We start from the raw sequence: 21,183 nt of genomic DNA on the forward strand, positions 1-21,183 counted from the left end.
TCTGTGTGTGATGTATAACCATCCAAAGCCACCTGACCTATTTCTGAACATGGGCAGGACAGGGGGTAACAAAGGTGGAGGCTGGTTACGTTCAACTGCACCTAATCTCCGTATCCATGAATGTTCCCTTCATTTTAATCAGTTAGAAAAGAGAGAGAGAGAGACCTGCAGAACGATTCTGCCCTGCTGATATAACAATATGACCCAGAATGAGATGTTAAGGAACCTTAAAAGATTATCAGTCAAGCAGGCTCTCTTGAGATGAATAATGTATTATTATTACCCCCATTTTATAGATGAATTAACTAAGACCAAAAGACATTAAGCAACTTGGATCATGAAGCTCATAAAGGGCAAGGAAAATACAGCAACCAATCCCAAGTATCCTGGCATGTTCTTGGGGCTATATTGTATTGAGGATTTCCCCATATTCCATTTCTATTATTCAAGAATACAGTGTGTTACAAGTCAGGTATCAGCTGTGTAAATAGGTGTCTGACCTGAAAGAGACATGTACCAATTATCTGTGGGGCTGGATTGTCTGAATTGCAGTCCATGCAACCAAATCTAGTTGGTTGTGATGTAAGTATAAACTCACTGCTGATTTCATACATAAGTTTAATAATAACAGAAAATACTTTCCTTCAGGTTGTCTGGTAATTTAGGTAGTGGACGTCCACCAAACTCACGGTTAGGAAAGATGAACAAGTCTGTCAACATTATACTTCGTGGAATGTCACAAGCTTTTCGTGGAGAAGCAAGTTGTTTGTGTTTTTTTTTACGACATGTTTACATGTAGTTAGGAAGGGGTGTGCCCATTCAGATCTCTGACTGTGACACCAGGAAGGACAGCATTAGAATGAAACCCATGAGGCAATGACCTTAAGTACAGGTGGTTGCTACAATGTCTATTATTAGGATCAGTAAGACACAGAAATAATATTGCAAAATGGCAGGATGGAAGGCCAGTTTTCCCTGACAAAGTGCAAAGGCATGCTATAAACACTTGCATGAACAAACAGCCTTAGCAGGAACCACAACTAAGAGAAAAATTAGAGGAGGTTTTCCACAGCATAGGAAGTATTGTTCTCCCGTGGTCACCCTTAAATTCATCCCTTGTTGTAGAAGACGCTTAGGCTCCACCATGGAACTGTGGCATCTCACCCAGTATTCTCCCTGTGGGCCAAAGTGATGGGATGAATTGATTTACCACGAATTGTTCCTTCTGACTGGGGAGCCTACATCTTTAGTTCAAAAGCAGAGTTCTCCAAAGTACAATGAGGTACAGTAGGCCCAGCTGCCAGATGGTAAAGCAGATGTGGGCACAGCTAATTTCCCTCTCAGAAGACTGTCTGACCTAGAGCAGGACAGCCTACCTCAGGGTTTCCATTTCTTTATCTTGATGGTGGGGCTCCCCATGCTGGGATAATTATCACTCTACAAGAGTATAAAGCCTTTTCTCCATGAGGCTTTGGGTGTGTTTGTTTTCAAGTTATGAAAACTCAAACCTGTCAGCTAGTGAAATCAGAAGCTTACAAGAAGCCACCTTTTGGTTATGTAACAGGCATGGATGGTGTCAGACAACTGTATGAGTTCATGTAAAGTCAGAGGGGGAATTACACAAATAGGGATGAGGAGGAATCTCGATAAACCCCCCTGCTGGTGAGGCTGCCATCACCCTATGACTCCTCAAGTGCTCTCTCCCCACCCAGCCCTGCCCCCAGTTGGGTCATTAATCATCTCTGCCTTGTCATCAAGGTGTGCCTGCTCTGATTTTTTTCTCTTCTTGGTATCAAAGTCCATGTGATTCAAAAATGTTTGTTAATTCATCCGGAATGCCCACTGAGATTCTCTTAAGTTCTTTGGCAGGATAAGACAGGATATAAAAGAACAATAAGGTAATAATTTAGCCATCTCTAACACATGCGGGAAACCCTGGTGGCGGAGTAGTTAAGAGCTATGGCTGCTAACCAAAAGGTTGGCAGTTCAAATCCACAAGCTGCTCCTTGGAAACCCTATGGGGGAGTTCTACTCTGTCCTATGGGGTCGCTATGAGTTAGGATCGACTTGACGGCAATGGATAAACAATATTCTAGGCTCTACCCTTTTTTTTACCCTAGTCACTGAGGAAATAAAAGGTGAAATTACGTGGTCCCGGGTTTCCAAAGGCTCACTATCTAGTGAGAAGCCTGACAGGCAAACAGATAGCTCAGGGTCAGCACTATCCTAGAGGGAGCCACAGAGGGCTGTAGAAGCCACAAGAAATTCCCTGCATGTTAAGGTACATTTATGCCATTTCTCTGCCCCGTTTTTGGACTAGCCAAAATCCTCCAGAATAGTATGTTGTTCTCACAGGGCTCCCACCCTCCACCTCCTCATCTGGTCAGGTAAGACTGAAAGAAAATAATTACAGGCGGGGTTCTGAGTGATATGATTTGTTGTAAGTTCAGTTAAGCTGTAAAGCCCGTATGTGAAAGAACTTCCTGTAAACAAGGTACCATGACTGTCTCCAGCTCATGATGAATAAATGAAATAATTTATCACAACTGACACATTACCTCAAAGAAAGTGGCTCACACAGTAATACGTCCTTTATTTTTCCTGTTCTGGGGTGTGGTTAGGTGACTTTCCCTGGGTCAAGGGACTTTTGGGCCTGGTATATAAGGTTAAGAGCAGTTGCAAAATTGAAAGAAGCCAGCCAGAAAGTATTTGCTATGTGGTAGGAAATAAAATCCCTTGATGTTATGAAAAAAAAAAAAAACTTTCTGAAAATATTTTTAGCTTGTTTGTTTAAACTTTAAATCCTGTGATTATCTCAGCTTTTCCCAATATTTTCTCATTCATAGATATTGTATAAAACACAAGGACAATGAAAGATAGTATGACTTGCTTAACTTCCCCATCCCCTTTCCAGTGTAGAAGACTCCCCTGAAAAAAACAAAGCCCTTTGAAGGTAGAAATGTTCATTCCACTCTCCTTTTAAGTTTTTCGCCTTCAGATCTTCCAGTTCCGTACAGACAAACATTTCTGAACACTGCCGAGTAGTTTTCATTGTCCTGCTTCTCCACTGCGTAGAACAATGAAAACGCCACCACTTTCTTTCTTTCCAAGACTTTGGTGGATTAATTCAAAAACGAAATCTGAAAATCAGCTCTCAAATTCAAAACTGAACTTGAAAATTCAAAAGGGAGTATTTGTGGTTTAAAATCCTCTCCTGAAGTGAAGGCAGGGATGGAGGAAGACAGCGGCCTGTGAGACGAGAAGAAAGTCCCCCGAGACTTCTCCCAGATTCTGTTTTCATTCTGTTCCCTAGCAATCCTAAGAGAGGAAAAATTAATTAATGACAGATAATGGATTATCTATAGGAGTGACAACATTTCATTTTATTGTACATAAGGTCACAAGGCTGTAATCTTTACAGAAGCTGACTGCCACATATCTTTCTTTTGAGTGCTTTAACTGCTGCACCATCAGAGTCAGTTTCCATCGTCCTTCTTTTCCCCTACTCTTGCCCCCATTTGGGAAGGACCGCAACGGTCCTTCCCAAATGGGGGCAAGAGTAGGGGAAAAGAAGGACGATGGAAACGCCTCAGGTTTGTCATTACTGACTCTGTACAGCTGCTTTTTGAAGAGCTCTGGTGGTGCAGCAGTTAAAGCACTCAAAAGAAAGATATGTGGTAGTCAGCTTCCGTAAAGATTACAGCCTTGGAATCCCTATGCGGCAGTTCTACTCTGTCCTATACTGTCGCTGTGAGTTGGAACTGACTCAAAGCAATGGGTATCAGCTTTTTCTCTTTTGCAAAAAAGAAAAAAGGAACACTGAGAAAAGAAATTTAGAGAAAAAATGTGAGAAATTAGAAAGTAATAGCAGCTATTTATATTTTATGTAGCACTTACTCTGTACCAGGCATTCTTCTAATCACTTTACACTTATTGACTTATTTGGTTCTCACAGTCCTGTGAAGTTAGGAGGATTATTAGCCTCACATTGTTGTCGTATGCTTTCAAGTTGACTCCGACTCATAGCAACCCTCATTTTACAGGTGAGGAAACGAAGCACAGGCAGATTAAGTAACCTCCCGCAAGGACACACAGTATGCTTGTGTTTGAACCAAGGCAGTGCAGCTCCAGAATCTTGTTGTTATTGTTCTGTAATCATCAGGCAACATCGCCTTGTTACATTTTACCACCATTTCATAAGGATTTATTGAGTTACACATGTGTAGTAGGGTAACAGGTCAAAATACTCAAAGAACGTTGAAAGACTAAGTGGCTAAGGTTAGAAGCATCACAACCATAGGGCTGAGGGGCTGATTACAGGAAATCCCTGGACAAGGGTTTCCCGTTCAAATAGTCAGGAGACAGTGCTGATTTGGAATCTTGTGGAAACAACTTTGAGACAGGGTTTCTATTATATTCTGTTACGTTTCTTCCTTGGAGCTGGAGAGATAACATGGAACCTCCCCAGTGTCTCCCATGTGGAAGGAGCCATCTGTGTAAGAAGGAAGGAGCCCTGGTGGTGCAGTGTTTAAGAGCTTGGCTGCTAACCAAAAGGTCAGCAGTTCAAATCCACCAGGCGCTCCTTGAAAACCCTATAGGGTAGTTCTACTCTGTCCTACAGGGTCACTATCAACTGACTTGACAGCACCGGGTTTGGTTTTTCGTTTTGTTTCGTTAGTTTTTTTTTTGTTTTGGTAAGGGGGAAAGTTCCTACTCCAAATTCCCTAAATTATACTCCTTCAACTCACTAGGTAAGAGGTCCTGGAGACTGACACAATAGTCACAATAGGCTCAAACATACCAGCAGTTATGAAAATGGCACAGGACCAGGCAACGTTTCCTTCTGTTTTACGTAAGGTCACCATAAGTTGGAGCTGACTCGATGGCAACTAACCACAACAACCCTGACTTGGACTTTTTCCATTAGACAATTTATTCTGGAGCAACATCCACATAAGAATTCATTCTGAGCCTCTCTGCCATTATTTTATTACCATCCTGGGAACACATGTTGTCCTTACTTCATAGGACAACCAAACGTCAGCATGGAGGGGCCTGGGTGAGGATTTAGTGTTGGTTCTTAAGTGGAGCTGGCACTTACTGAAAAGGGCCAGGTATCCAAACTGAGAAGGAGAAAGGGACAGGAGATTTTGATATTTTTCAAATGGAGTATGGATTCCTTAAAAAGCTTAGAATTGACATTCTGGTTCAACTCCTTCTCAGCTAGGAGTTTGAGACCAGAGGAGCAAAATGACTTGTAAGGATCATGTTGCTGTTGTTAGCTGCCTCTAGTCAACTTCGACTCATGGTGACCTTATGTACAATAAAATGAAATGTTGCCTTGTCCTGAACCATCCTCATAATTGCCCCCATGTTGGAGCTCATCATTATAGCTATTGTTTCAAACCCATCTCAACAAGGGTCTCCCTAATCTTCATGGGCCCTCTCCTTTACCAAACATAATGTTCTCCTCTAGCAATTGATCCTTCCTAACGACGTGCCCAAAGCAAGCAAGTCAAGGTTCTGTTGTGATCCATAGGTTTTCATTGGCTAACTTTTGGAAGCAGATTGCCAGGCCATTTTTTCTAGTCTGTCTTAGTCTGGAAGCTCCACTAAAACCTGTCCACCATAAGTGACCTTACTGGTATTTGAAATACTGGTGGCATAGCCTCTAGAATCATAGCAACATGCAAGCCACCACAGTCCAACAAACTGACAGATGGGTGGTGGGTAAGGATCGTAGAACTGGTTAAAGACAAACTGTAAACTAGAACTCAAACTTCTGTCCTTGGGTCTTACTGCAACTGCTACCATGACTTGTTGTAGGGCTGTATCTACACTCAGTATCCGTGATCTCTTATTCAGAATTCTTCATCTCTCCAGAGTCAGGCACAGGCCAATGTTTTTGCAGACATCTATTTTCAACTCTCACTGTTTTCAACCATAAATCACCTTTTAACAGGTGAAAGATCAGAAGTTGCCTATCTCACCCTTCCCCACATTTTGGTTTCTAAATTCCTTTTCTATCCCATACCCACCTACTGATCTTCTGGATTATTCCTTTCACTGTCCTCTTCATTTATTTTTTGTAACTAGCTCTTGTGAGCTCTCAGATTGCCAATAGAAATTTGGGTCAGACCTGTATCAACTGCACCTGTCCTTTGTAGCCAGCATGTCACGGCCTGCCTTTGGGGATCTGATCTGTACTCTCCTTTTTACTTGTACAGGAGGCAGTGGGAGGGCTGTGTGCCTCCTCAGTGTCCCTGCTAGTGCCATGAAAAGCTTTAAGTGGGCTGCGTTCTGTACAGTCACTACCTCTACGACACACAAGTAGAATAACTGACTTATCTTAATGTCCACTCCCCAGACTCCTCCATAACACCAGACAAATATAGAAAGAGCTATCCTGATTCTCTAATACGTTCAACCAAAAAGTACCCTCCATGACCAACATTTCATTCAAAACAAGATGATAATAATGAAACTTTGTTGAAAAACAAACAAAAAACAGTTGCTATAGAGTTGATTCTGACTCATGACTACCGCATGTGTGTCAGAATATAGCTGTGCTCCGTACGGAAACCCTGGTGGCGTAGTGGTTAAGTGCTAAAGCTACTAACCAAAAAGTCGGTAGATTGAATCCACCAGGCGCTCCTTGGAAACTCTATGGCACAGTTCTTCTCCATCCTATAGAGTCGCTATGAGTCTGAAATCGACTCAGCGGCAATGGGTTTTTTTGGTTTTCCATAGGGTTTTCAACAGTTAATTTCTCAGAAGTAGGTCACCAGGCCTTTCTTCCAAGGCACCTCTGGGTGAACTCAAACCTCCAGCCTTTCAGTTAGTAGCTGAGTGCATTAACTGCTTGTATCACCCAGAGGTGCCGCTCTTTATTGAACACTAACTACGTGACAAGGATCTTGATAGGTCCTTTGCATACACTGTCTCAAACTTCATAAGAGATCTATGAGGAAGTTATTATTATCAGCATTTTACAGATGAGGGAACTGAAGCTGAGCTGTTTTAAGCAATTTGTCCTCAGTTTCACATTAAAAGCTGAAGTTGGGCTGAGACTCAGGTCTGTCAAGGGCATGGTCCAAGCTCTTTCCACCACCAAACCAAAGAACGCATTGCCATCGAGTCGATTCTGACTCATAACAACCCTATAGGACAGAGTAGAACTGCCCCACAGAGTTTCCAAGGAGGTCCTGGTGGAATTGAACTGCCGACCATTTGGTTAGCAGCCATGGCACTTAACCACTACACCACCAGACTTTTCATCACAGAACCCTGGAATTTGTCTTGATTAGTGTTATAACTCATTCTAATTTCAGGCATTATACTTGGGGAACCTTTTAGCGAATTGATCTGCCACATAATTTCTATATAGAGATTTGCTCACTTTATCTTTCAATGGCATCTGTTTATAGGTCTTACTCATCACGCTTCTCTGCCACTCTCGCCTGCCCTTCACCACCGGCAAGTTCCTCTTGTCCCCTGGCAGCTGAGACCTTCCTTCTTTCCTCCTGTAGTCTTAGCAGAGGAAATAATTAAAGCTCGCAGAGGACTGAAAACTTCCTGCTCTGCTCTGGGTCTTCCCTCTTTCTCCACTCGAGTTTTATTTTCTCTATGAATAGGGTCCTCCAAAGCCTGCCTCTTCCCTTGAAAGCCTGAAATTCAGCCTCTTGCCTCAGATACTTCAATGAGCCATCAGCTCCTAGAGGCAGTTGGTCGGGTTCTTGATCAGCACCAGCACCACAGTTTGCCTTACTGCTGGCTGGATTCCTCTCTGCTCTCAACAAATAACAAATAAAAATAAATAATAAGATAACTAATAAAAAAATTGCTTGACAATTTTCTCCAATAATTACATCTGCCTCCAAGGCAACTGAGAAGTCAGCTTGAATCTTCACCGCACCAGCAGGCTGCTGTGGACCAGCTGTGTGAGCATCGTTTTTCAGGCACACACAGGGACTGAGACTTTGTCAAAAGCCACCCAGCTTGTCAGGAACAGCGTGCTGACCTGAGTTTCAATGTGAAATGGTGTATGTTTTTTTTCCTTAGACTCTAGCAGTTTATCCTTCACACCAGAAGTTCTCAAACTTGGCTTTGAGAGTGGAACTGAGGTGATTTTCCACTAAATCTGGCATAATGGTAATCTTCTCCTGATCTATAGGAGAAAAAAATAATGGGAAAAAAATTATCCTGTTTATTTGTTTCTTCCACAGAAGTCTCTAAACTTTTAAGATACCGTCTACAATTTATCTGAACAAAATGAATAATTCACAAGCAAAATATTGGCAGAGATGTATAAATATATCTTTAACATTCGGTTACTATGAGTTTTTACATTATGCAAAGACATGCATGTATACAGGTATGTATATATACACATACATATACATATGTATACATGCATACATACATGCTTGTCTTTGCAAAATATATATATATACATATTTATGCATACATACATGCATGTCTTTGCACTATGTATATACATAATTCTGGTTTCTACTGTAAAATGACTATTTCCTAAAATAGAATTTATGAGATCCATGTTTTATTTCATGCTTTTTCACATGGGAACTACTGGACTGAATTTCTGTAAAGGGAGAGTAGGGGGTGGTAACTACATTTTCTTTTTCCTCTGTAAAATAATTCAGATGCAAGATCAGCCTTGGGTGATTTGGTTCAGGGCACCTTCCCTAGCTGCCAAGGGTATCGGAACTTCCTCCATGCTGCTAGGGAAGTATCAGGCCAAGTGGGGTGGAGACAGGCCAGCGAGGAGCCGATGATGGGGAAAGGAGGCCAGAGCTGGTTGCCTGAAGACTGTACAGCTCCTGCCTCACCATTACCCCTTTGTCCCCCAAGTTTTTTTGACCTTTTGCTTCATGTCTCTTCCCTCTCTTTTTTCCTGCTTGACTTCCCCAGATAATGATTTTATTCAGCTGTCACTCTGTGAAATGCTGGGCTGTGCTTGAGAGGGGAAGAGGCAGCACCTAACTGTGAGGGGCCTCGGGGCCCAGCTCCTCCAAGGATGGGCCAACATTTTGGGCAGAGATTACACTGACCTCCACAGTTTGGGATCGCCTACTGGGTTTTCATAATGCCAATGCCTTTGAAATAAAAGTGAGGAGAAAACAACAGCTGCCTGGCCACATATAGTATTTTGACATTTTGTGGGTACCCCTCTTCGGTGAGTTTCAAAGATATTGAAAATGTTCAGAAAAACACCACCTCGTCTTACAGCAAAAAGTGAGAATGCAAAGGACTCCCTGGGCACACCGAGGAGTGCGCCCCATGCAGGCTTCCATAGCAGGTTCTCACCTCTCTTGCAGAAGTACTAAACTCGATAGTAAACCTACTCGACAGCAAACCGTCTCTTCCTCTGGGTGTATGAGAAATGAGAAAGGTCACCCAGTGATTTCAGTAGTGAAACTTTTGCTCATGGAAGGCCAGACAGGCAGTGCGGTGGGCAGTGTACAGACAAGCAGGAAGCTGCATGTCGTAGAATTACTCGCCCCTCATGAAGTCGGAGATACATGGTCACCTCCCTTGGTGGGCAGTACACTCTCTTTCTCTAACAAAATCAACAAGTTCTCCTTGAAATTTTGAACCTAGGCCTGTGTGGGGTGCTGCCTTTTCCTGTAGAGCAGAATCAGGCACCTTAATTCAGTCTTCAGATCAAGAGCAGAGCAAGATTCCATGAGCAACGTCTCCGACGGAGCTTGGAGTAGAGCTTCGCCACCCTGGCTTGTGAGAAGTACCCGGCTTGATGCTCAGATGATCTCCCCCATCCCACCCTCATCACTCATTCTGATTTAACGGACATGGGTTAGGGCCTGGGCCTTGGGATTTTTTATCCAAACCTAGGTAGCTGTAATGGGCAGACAGAATTGAGAAACACTTGGGCCCTAGTCTATTAGATGATTTGCCAAAGCCTCACCCGGAAGCGTGGAGGCTCCTTTAAAAGCAAAACAAAGGGGCCTCTTTTCACTCATTTGGCACCAGAGACAATGTCCTAATACCTCGCTTTATGCATAAGCTCTCAATACAGGAAACAGCACTGTTCCCAATGAAGATGATGCCTGGGTTCTCAAGAAGCTTAAAGTCAGCCACTCACTGTGCTAGTGAACAAGTAGGGGACACAAAAGATTTTCGGCTTAGAGACTCAAAAAGAGAAAGCCCACAGTCCTCAGGCAAGTGGACTCTCTCTGGTTTCAAGATCCTCATCTATAACATAGAGTGAAAATCTCTGAACCACTTCTAGCTTTAAAAATGTGTAAGTTTATGGCGCTTTAACCAATGCACCTGACCATTTCAATCTGTACTGACCTGTTCTTTCCTTCTACAAAATGGGAATGGAACACATACATCTCAAGGAGTTCTGATATATATAAATTTCTTAGTTTTAAATGCCAGAGGATTTTAAAGATCTCTTTGTAGCTCAATTTCATCTTACTTGCATGAGTTGAAAATAATCAAGTCATAATCAGTGTAAACCTTGACCAGGAGAAAGGTAGTATGACAAGGCCTGGCCCTGTTTTGATGTGCCCAGCAGTGGCCTGTTCTAAGGAAGGGATATGGAGCTAGATACATCTAACTTCTCTGTCAGAACCCTGAGTATGATATATTAATACTGATTCCTGAAAGAACTTGCTAAACTCTTCCTGATGCAATTCTCTTGAGAAATTGCTAAAGAATATGGACTTCCTATGGCAGATTTCAAGCCTTGGGCTTCCAGGTATATGTAAATCCAACCTCACCTGCCATCTGTCACCAGGCAGGAAAGGGACACAATGAAGTGGTACCAAAAGCCCTAGGAATTTAAAATTTGCAAAAGTGAAACTGGCAGTTTGCCAGCCTATGCACATGGATTTCCTTTTCTGACTAATTTCTTTTGTAGAAGGAGTAATTAGCTTTATTACTAACATCATCTCTATTAGTACCTTTAGGCAAATCATTAATAGCCCACTGTATCACTTCAGTATTACAGAGCTTGAATTTTTACTCCATAAAAGTTATGTGTATAAATGTAACCAATGTCACCGAACAACTTGTGTAGAAATTGTTGAATGGGAACCTAGTGTTGGGTGTTCTCAAGTCAGTTCCAACTCATAGCTACCCTATGTTCAACAGAATGAAACATTGCCCTGTCCTGTGCCATCCTCACGATTGTGGCTGTGTTTGAGCTCACTGTTGCAGACATGTGTGTCAATCCATCTTGTTGAGGTTCTTCCTTTTTTTGCTAACCCTCTACTTTACCAAGCATTATGTCCTTCTCCAGAGACTGGTCCCTCCTGATAACATGTCCAAAGTACATGAGACAAAGTCTCACCATCTTTGCTTCTAAGGAGCTTTCTGACTGTCCTTCTTCCAAGACAGATTTGTTTGTTCTTCTGGCAGTCCATGGTATATTCAATATTCTTCACCAACACCATAATTCAAAGGCATCTCCCTTATTCATTGTCCAGCTTTCCCATGCATATGAGGCTATTGAAAATACCATGGCTTGGGTCAGGTGTACCTTAGTCCTCAAAATGACATCTTTTCTTTTGAACACTTTAAAGAGGTCTTTTGTAGCAGATTTGCCCAGTGCAATATGTCATTTGATTTGTTGACTGCTGCTTCCATGGGCACTGATTGTGGATCCAAGTAAAATGAAACCCTTGACAACTTCTGTCTTTTCTCTGTTTATCACAATGTTGCTTATTGGATTTTTGCTGTGAGGATTTTTGTTTTCTTTATGTGGAGGTGTAATCCATAGAGAAGGCTGTAGTCTTTGGTTTTCATCAGTAAGTGCTTCAAGTCTTCTTTACTTTCAGCAAACAAGGTTGTGTCATCTGCATATCAAAGGTTGTTATGAGTATTCCTTCAATTCTGATGCCATGTTCTTCATTTAGTAAACCTTCATTGAAAACACAATACTATTTTTTTTTTAAGCTATGTAGATAGCTATAGATATTGTTGTGTGCTGTTGGGTCCATTCCAACTCATAATAACCCTATATATAACAGAGTAGAACAGCCCCATGGAGCCTCCTAGGCTGCAGTCTTTATGGGAGCAGAAGGCTAGATCTTTTCTCCCATGGAGTATCTGCTGGGTTCAAACCACCTGCCTTTCAGTTAGCAGCCGGGCACTTAACCGTTATGCCACCAGGGCTCACTTTCTCTCTCCCTATATACACATATATATATTTTAATTATTATGAATACATGCACACACACCATCATCATCATTGTCAACATCAGCCATTTTTATTGAGCACCTATCACAGTTTCTGTGTTCAAGGACCTGGCAGTGTTATTGGAGAGAGAAAGAATACAGAATATCCATAAAAAGAGATGGGAAACCATGTACAGCATAAACAGGTGGCTCTTAAAGTGTAATCCGGGGACCTCTAGGGGATCTTGAGACTCTCTCTGAGAGTCTGCCAGGGCAAAACTATTTCCACAGTAACACTAAGAAGCTATTTGCTTTTTTCACTCCCATTTCTCATGAGTCTGCAGTGGAGTGTCCTAGAGACTTCATGACCTGTGATATTGCAACAGATTGAATGAAGAAGCAGATAACAAAAAATCCAGTTTTGTTTTATTAAGCCAGAAATTAAAGATAGTTGCAAAAATGTAAAGCAACGTCACTCTTTTCACTCAGTGGTTTTGTTTTAAAAAGTATGATTATTTTTTTATTAAAAATACATTATTAATGTTAACATGTAATGAGTTTTTATTGTTATTTTAGAATGAAATAATAACATTTTAATTTCTAGGTTGAAATTTTTAATAGAGCAAAATTGTTAAATACAGTCCAAATAAGAGTTCTTTGGAGTCCTTAATATAGTTTATGAGTGTAAAAAGTCCTGAGACCAGAAGGGTTGAGGATCACTGGCCTAGACTAAGTTCCTTTGCCTACAATGTTCTTCCCCTTCTCTCCACTCATCCAGGTCTTACCTACTTGATCGGTACTGAAAGCCATTTCCTCCATGAGGCCTTCCCTGATTCCCCTACCTCCTCCTCAGCTACACAGAAAAGGGCTAATAATTATTCACCACCTCGTATATGCCAAGGACTGTCATAGAGGCTCCCATGTATATTAGACATTACCTCTCAGTCATGTGCTCTCCTACTCCCTTATTTGTTGTGGAATACTCTTACTTTGCAGTGTAATTTGTTAAGCATAGACTATTGTCTCTTTAAACTCTAAGCTCCTAGAGAGCAAGATCTATGCCTACGTAACACGATCAAAGGCACCAAGTTAGAAATTCTCAAAGTACACACAAAAACAATAGGTAGATTATTGCCAAAACTGGTATAATTAATATTTATATAAGGAGGTATAAAGGAAGAGATAATGAAAGGAGTAAGTTTTGATAAAATTTTCTTTGTAAACTTAATTTGAAAAAGTGATCACATAAAGTCTTCTGATTCCCAGAAGATGAGAAAGACAGAAGTATTAACCTTTTGTAGCTTACTTTGTAACATGAAAGCTCTGCAATAAAAATAAAACTAAGGCAGAATTTTGTAGTGAGGCCTATTAAATGAGGTCTCTTCCACCAGAGGTCAAGCCAACACTTGTCGTTTGTTTAAAGACTCAGTGTTCAACCATCAAATACATAACGTACTTTCCTGAAAATAACATAAGTTGAAGTTTGGGGATTTTTATTCTTTTTTTTAAAAAATCATATTTTTTTCATAAAAACTCGATTAAAATGAGGTCACTAGATTCTCATAAAAATGCCATCTAATTATTTTTTTAAAAGCCTGTTTTGAGGATCCAAAATATTAAAAACTGATCAAATATTTTAAAACTCTATAACCAATTCTATAGGGCAGTAAAATTTGATTTAAGTGTACTTTGCTTTAAAAAAAAAAAAATTTTTTTTTTTTTGCTTTTAGTATATTTTTAATACATTATCAGTTAGCAAAAAGAAAAGAAATGAAAGCTCACATTCAAACTCCTTGGAGTGCATTCAGAAGTAAAAATGGCACACCTCCTTAACGGCTAACTTACAGGGTCGCTGAGTTGGAATTGACTCAACAACACGGGCTTTGGAGCCCCTGAGAGGTGCAAAAAGGTTAAGCACTGGACTAGTAACCAAAAGGTTGGCAGCTCAAGCCCACTCAGAGATGCCTAAGAAGACAAGGCTGGCAATCTGCTTCCGGAAGGTCACTGCTTTGAACACTCTGTGGAACAGCTCTACTCTGCATCATGGGTCACCATGAGAATCAACTCGATGGCAACTAACAACAACAACATGGACTTATCACTCCCCGTGGGAGACATTGCTGAAGCCACTGACTGTTTGGTGTGTTCTGTTTGTTTTGATAATGTAACAATAGCAACGACAAAAGGGTGGGAGGTAGTTTACATAAAACATGAAGACTGATGGAAATATATATTTGCTACCAGCTACTGAATAATCGAGCTGCAAGATCATGAGGTATTTTTGTTTGTTTGTTTTTGTTTTGGGGTTTTTGTTTGTTTGTTTGCATATTTTAGACATAGAGAATGCTATTGTTCTTAGCTACCGTCAAGTCACCCCCCTGAATCATGGCAACCCCACGCACAACTGAATGAAACGCTGCCCGGTGTGACTCACAGGGTTTTCATTGGCTGATTTTTAGAAGTAGATCTCCAGGTCTTTCTTCCTATTTTGTCTTAGTCTGGAAGCTCCACCAAAAGTCATTTAAAAAACCTGAAAAAACAAACCCACTGCTGTCAAGTCGATTCCAACTTATAGCCATTTAAAAAAAAAAAAAAAATTACATGTTAACAATTAGGGAAAACACTGTACAGCGTCATACATCATAGACATTTTCTTATAAACAGTTCACAAAACACTATTTTCTTAGATGTTATGAGTCTATCAAGAAAAATAAGCTTCTAAAATTATTTGCACTGCTATTCCCTCGCTGTAAAGAAATGTTTTCTATACATTTTCAGAGAATGTAGCTTCCTAATTTTTACTGAAGTACCATGCGTAATCCATAGACAAACATTTGCAATGTCGCAATAAGCATATTGAAAGTTCTTCTTAAATAAAAGCCCTTGTATCCCTGCACTGGCAAACACACTGTCACATACATACACCCCACGACACACAGAGGCAGCAGAGAGAGGGTGGAAAGAACCATGGACTTAGAGGCAGGAGACCTGGGAGCCAGTTATGATTCCATTTACTTAATGGTGTGATATGGAGTAAGTCATTTCATTTTCCTGAACCCCAAATTTATTTTTTATAAAGCAGTTATAATAGTAACCACTCTGCCTACCTCAGAGAATTGTGGTGATACCACCAAAAGATGACATATTAGAAAAATATTTGGTACTAAGATATGATTTTCACAAAATATTTAAAGATACTTCTTATGCTGTAAAGGCTGTTTCGATAAGAGCTGTCTTTGTAAGGCAAAAGTTGAGTCATGAAACTAAAAGTACAACTTTCCACATGATGTGGAGTTTCCGGTTCTGTTTGACAGGGCCATGTTCCAGATGGGCGACTATTTACTACTGTATGACCAACCCAAGCTTTGAGTACATTTGAAATGTTGACGGAGCTGAGATCCTGTTGTGAAATATAAGGACCATTAAATTCTAAAACATCATGGGCACCATCCTTTGCTCATGGGTTCTAATAGCTAAGGATGAAGATGATTTTAATGAAATGATTAGTGCTGGTGACAGAAGATTAAATATTAAAAAAATATTGATAAATTTATCAACTTGACTTCCGTGCCAGCGCTCGGAGGCCATGCTGAGACCTAGACTTAGATGAAGCCATGGGTTGAGCCAAGGCAAGTAAGAAGAAAAGCAGGTCCTCCCTGCTGGGGCACCACCCCTTCATGCTGCTGGGCTCCATTCCAGGTACCTGCCTGCCTCACTGCCCTGGCCTGGTACCTTCGTGGTTGTCCAGGGCTTGCAGTGGGACTTCTCTCCTGAATCTCCTCGCTTGTGCATGCTTCAAGCTTCCCTTCACCCCCAATGGGCTTCTCAGTGTCTGTGAAATTGGTGGTCTGGACCCAGGTTTTCTGTGGTTTATGCAAGTGACAGTCAACTCAATTGATCAACTGAATCCCAGGTCACACACTGAAAAGCCTAAAGGGGCCAGGCACATAAATAACTAATAAAATAGACCAGGTAGGATCTGTCTCCCTGGCAAGTGCCAGAACCATGAAGAAACAGTGGCCTCTGAGCTCTAGCTAGCTGTAACCTAGCAGAAATAAAGGTCTCAATGTGACCAGATCTTCCATCTTTTCAGGAAAAGTAAAAAATCTGGATTTTTCTTTACGATCTTGAATTTACGAATGTTGGCCAAGTAAATCAAAGTCATCTTCTGAGTTTTGTGTGGGTTTTTTTTTTAAATCTCTTTATTTGTTTTAAATAGTATTTATGTAGTCAAAATAAAACACATCAACAGGTCATATACAGCCAACAGGCAGCCATTTTACCACCTCTGATTTAATGGGCGCAAAAGGGAGAATCTAAAAGAGGCCCCCTTCCCCATTTACACAAAGAGTCCCCTTTCCCGTCAGTTAACATAGTTGCATCTTAGGACCAATCTGTTGATGCCCCATTTTTCCTGGTTGTAAACCAAAAGGAACCAGTTCTGATGAATAGTTAGGAGGAAACGCTGGCCCTGTGACACAGAAGAGGAAAGATTGTTGGAAACTGTGTCCTCATGGCTCCCCTTCACCTACTCTACTGACAGTCTGCTGACTCTATGTTAAGCCATCCACACAAACTTCAGCTATGGCACAGACATGATCTTGTTGCTCCACTGGGTACTGTATAGCCCCTCCTCCAGGCATTCCGATAGTCTAGAGCCTCTGGCTGAAGGGAGAAGGAACATACGCCAGATGGCAGGAAGTCAACACACATGTCAAGTGCCCAGATGAAGAAGTCATAGGTCATTTGGCAAAGGTCATTTGGCAAGTTATTAGCAAAGGTAGAATTAAGAGTAGAGTCCATTATTTCTAGTTAATACAAAAGACTGTCATTAATTCAGAGAATTATAGAGTATTTTACTCTACAAAAGACCTTGAAGATCATCTTGCCCTGTCTCCTCATTTTTCAGATGAGAAAACCAATGCCCAGAATTTCTAAGTCCAACACCTGCATTGCTTACTGTCTAAAACAAATGGATTAGAGAAAATATGTTGCCCTGCTGGCTAATCTCCTCCATGTAGGTGTACATTTTGCTATATGCCACACAACTGTCAGGCCAGGCATTTCTCAGAAATGGAGAAGGTCAAAAGACGTTATCAGTGGTCAATCAATATACTACTCTGTTGTTGATTATAACACCAACACCCAATAATTGTCTCCATTTCACCAGAAAACTGTTCAAGTGTGACAAATGTACCCTTGTTACCCAGGAGGTCTCTGGAAAGCTTTGCTGTGCTGATTGTGACTTTTGAAAATGAAAAATGACTCAATTGGATTTGATTTAATTACTTTGCAGAACCCACCTTTAAAACCAGTGAGCTTGTGAATTGCAAGTGGGATCTCAATTCGTCTGGAAGTAAGCCATAATAGGCTTTTCCTAAAAAGAGTCAGTCTGTCTGCAGCCACAGGGAAAGTGAGATCTAAATTTCATAGACCAGCACATGAGCTAAGTCTGGCAGCTCTGCCTTGGTTAGGGAAGGAGCCACTCTTCTTATGTAATGGGAAACAAGCTTGCAACACAGGGCACCAAGAGTGGCTCCCAGTGAAAGCGACGTGTGCTGGATGGTGGTTGTCACCCACAGGAACTGGTTTAACAGTCATGTCCTGCTTTTTAACTCCATACTTTATCAGGAGGGATTTATAAGCCTTTCATTATTAAAATAAAAAATAAAAGGAAAGATTTTTAATCAAGTCAGTACCAATCCTCTTAATTTAACCAATGGAGACACTAGAGTGAGCATTTGACAATTCTAGCCTCTTTTAACGTGAGCCACTTTGAAGCATCATGCCTGAAATTCTGTGACCCACCTCCCTGGCCACAGCAGGAACCCAGCCCCCTAAATTGTGCTGAAAATATAACAAATATAGTGGAGGATCGAGCTCTGGGAAGGGTTTTTTTTTTTTTAATTGGGGAAGGGGAGTCTTCACCATTTCAGAAAAAACAAATTTTGACCAAAACTAGTGTCTTTCATTCCAGAATAACAAAGACTTCCTTTTTTTTTTTTTTTAATTATCATGGGACCGTATTCTACATTATGAACAATTTCCGACAGTGACTTCAACTGGAAATTTTATGAGCTCACTCAGGCACTATATGTGTCATTTAACAAAACACTGCTGCGCTGTAGTAAATAAATGTCCGTTTAGGGGTACATTATTTCCAACAGACACAGGGATTCTTACTCTGCCCACAAAGAACTGGCCTATCACCTATCATCACATTCTCAAGAGGAGGTAGCAACTACTCAAGCCAAGTTTTGCAGAGGTTAAAAAAAAAAAAGTGACATGCCCTATAAAACAAAGTCCTTCACATTTGTATAATAGAAGTTTAAGAAGCATTTTCACATAATACGAGCATAATATTACAGAATTTTTAAAAGCTTTTACTTGACATTAAGCGAAATATTTGCTTAATTAAATTTAATTAATTAAATTAATCCTCACAACCACCCTTATTTATAGAGGAAGCATCTGAGGCTTGAGGGCGTTCAGTAACTTGCCCAAAGGCCTGTAGCTTCTAAAATGGTCAAGTCAGAGCCTGAATACGTCTCCAACTCCAGTGCTCCTTCCAACACAAGCTCCTGCCTCCTCAACTCTACTTTCCCAAATAAAAAAAGGAGTCAGTCTTTCTCCATCTAGTACTCATCTCTAAGTATGAAACAAAATGCCATCATCCCTTTTTCCCAACAAGTTCTTCCCCTGCCCTAAATTTTTGGTTAAATCTTAAAGCCATGACAACAAGAGCTACGTCTGCCCTGTTCACTGATCTATCCCCTAACCAAGCACAGGAAGGAATAAAGAAAGAAGGAAGGCAGGGAGGGAGGAAAGGAGGGAAGACAGAAGGGAAAGAAGGAAAACAGGAGGGAAGGAAGAAATAAGAGAATGAAGGAGGAAGGGAGGAATCTTAGAAAATTCTTTTAGTCTCATTACCATGGCTAGAGTCCCTGGAGGTGCAAATAGTTAAGACGATCGGCTACTTATCGAAGGGTTGGTAGTTTGAGTCCACGCTGAGGTGCCTCAGAAGAAGGGCCACAGCCATTGAAAATCCTATGGAATTCTACTCTGACACACATGGAGTCGCCATGAATTGGAACTGACTCAATGGCAACTGGTGTATCATCACCACAGCAATCAACCATCCACTAAGTAGCACTTAGTACGTGCTCTGCACTCGGCTAGGATAAGACGGAAATGCCAATCAGGATTCCTCCCTTCAGGAAGATTATCATGTAGCAAAAAAAGGTAAAAAAAATGGATCGGCCAGAGAAGAAAGCAACTTGGTACAGACTCTCAGAGAGGGAGTTTAGAGACAGGAGACAGCAGAAAGTCAGAGAAGCTCCACGGAGTAATGAGGCCTGAGGGAGCCCAAAGCTGCAGTGAGATCTGGCTTAGGGAACAAAAGAAAGTAGCCTCCCAAGAGGGCAGACTAATCCAGAAGGAACTCGATTCCTCCTTTTGACGTGTTTTACGTGCGAAAGGTCCAAACCAAATCAGCAAGGCAGAGGCTGAAAACACCAGAAGGCAACACTGGCTACTCCGTGGGCATGAAGAGACTCCGTGAGTCATTGCTAGAATGTCAAAGGTATTTCTTAGTCAGGAAACAGCCTCAACAACTTAGAACAAACATAAATCTAAAGAGCAAAGAAGCCAGCACAGAGTCCAGGTCCCTTGACAGCAGGCCTGCGCCCTATTTACTATAAAAGGGACCTCAGCTGCCATCAGACCCTTCACCCTTGCAGTGAAGCATACGACTCCTTGATTTATGCCTCTGCTCTTGCTGAGCACTTCATTCAAGGGGGATGTACTAACATCGATCCAAAACACAATGCACGTGCCACATCTTAAAATAATAATTTGTGGAGTAGCTTTGCCAGCTCCTGTCAAAAATATTGCATACGTATTTACCTTAGGCAAAAATCCTGATCCAAGCCACTCTACATTATTTTCATCAGGCAAATAATGACATAGACAGCTTAAAATTTAAAAATGACATTCTTTTCGCTTACTTGAAATAAGCAAATGAAATAAGTGAAACCAAAAGATTATTAATGGTTTGAGAGAAAGGGAAGTTTTTGTTCAGGGGGCATTGATTTTATGTTAGTAGGGGTAGAACAGTTCAGGTAAGAAGAGCCATAATGGTTGCACAAGGTGAAGAACATAATAGATGTCACTGAATTATATATACATGCAGAAATTACTGAATTGGCTAATGTTTTGCTGTATTTTCCCCACGATAAAAACTTTAAGAAGAAATGAAATAGAAACACACACACACTCACAAAATGGCATTCTTCACTGGAGGAAAAGTGACTTCATTCTTTACAGTAATTTTTTTTTAATGCAGTTTATCTTCTACTGACATAATGTATAATCTTGAGTAAATCACTTAGTGTTTTTGGCATCAGTTTCTCATGAGTAGATGTTTAAGTGGAGAGAGGAATGATCTCTTAGCTTCCCTTAAAGCTCTGAGTTGCAGTGAAGCTAATCTCTGTGTACCCTTGAAGTAGAAAATAGCACAAAAAGGCATGCAGTCTCCTCTTGAGGAACACTTGGGTCCCTGGATTATTTTAAATGATGGGTAAAGCAATATCAGCCTCAGAACTCCCTCAGACAAAAGACCATTTTTTCTCTCCCTATAACTGAGAGAAATCAAAAGACATGTAGCTAGATGTGGAAATGCTACCATCAGATTATTTTAGTTGTGCTTGTCTTCCTGAAGTATTATTAAGTCATTTCTGCCCTTAAAAAGTCATCAAATAATTCTGCAACCAAATGTTTGAAGTACTGGCAAAAAAGATACCTAGTCTTAGAACTAGAAGATCTACATTGCTGTGCTGGCTTTGTTACTTACTACATAGGTGACCTTTGGTTCTTGACATGCAGAGCCTCACAGCCTCACTCCCTTAAGAAGGGGGTGGAGGGAGGAAGAATGACTCTCATGCTTAGCTCACAGGTTTGTCTGAGGACAAGGAGATAGTTGGTGTAAGAGTGCTTCCTAAACTTAAAGTGTTCTTCAAT

At 41.0% G+C, this 21,183-nt stretch overlaps 1 long non-coding RNA gene across 2 annotated transcripts in view; it reads right to left on the reverse strand.

Annotated features, from left to right (window-relative positions):
* Nucleotides 1-2,790: 2,790 nt before the first annotated feature.
* LOC126084052 (uncharacterized) overlaps nt 2,791-21,183 on the reverse strand; it is a 74,028-nt gene continuing 55,635 nt past the window's right edge. For both annotated transcript variants that reach the window (XR_007518920.1, XR_007518919.1), the window contains exons 2-3: nt 14,600-14,695; nt 2,791-3,318 (exon numbers count right to left, since the gene is read on the reverse strand). This is a non-coding gene — a long non-coding RNA (uncharacterized LOC126084052). The remainder of the gene's footprint in view (nt 3,319-14,599; nt 14,696-21,183) is intronic.

This window comes from Elephas maximus, chromosome 1, assembly GCF_024166365.1.
Source record: "Elephas maximus indicus isolate mEleMax1 chromosome 1, mEleMax1 primary haplotype, whole genome shotgun sequence".
NCBI classification, from domain to species: domain Eukaryota; kingdom Metazoa; phylum Chordata; class Mammalia; order Proboscidea; family Elephantidae; genus Elephas; species Elephas maximus.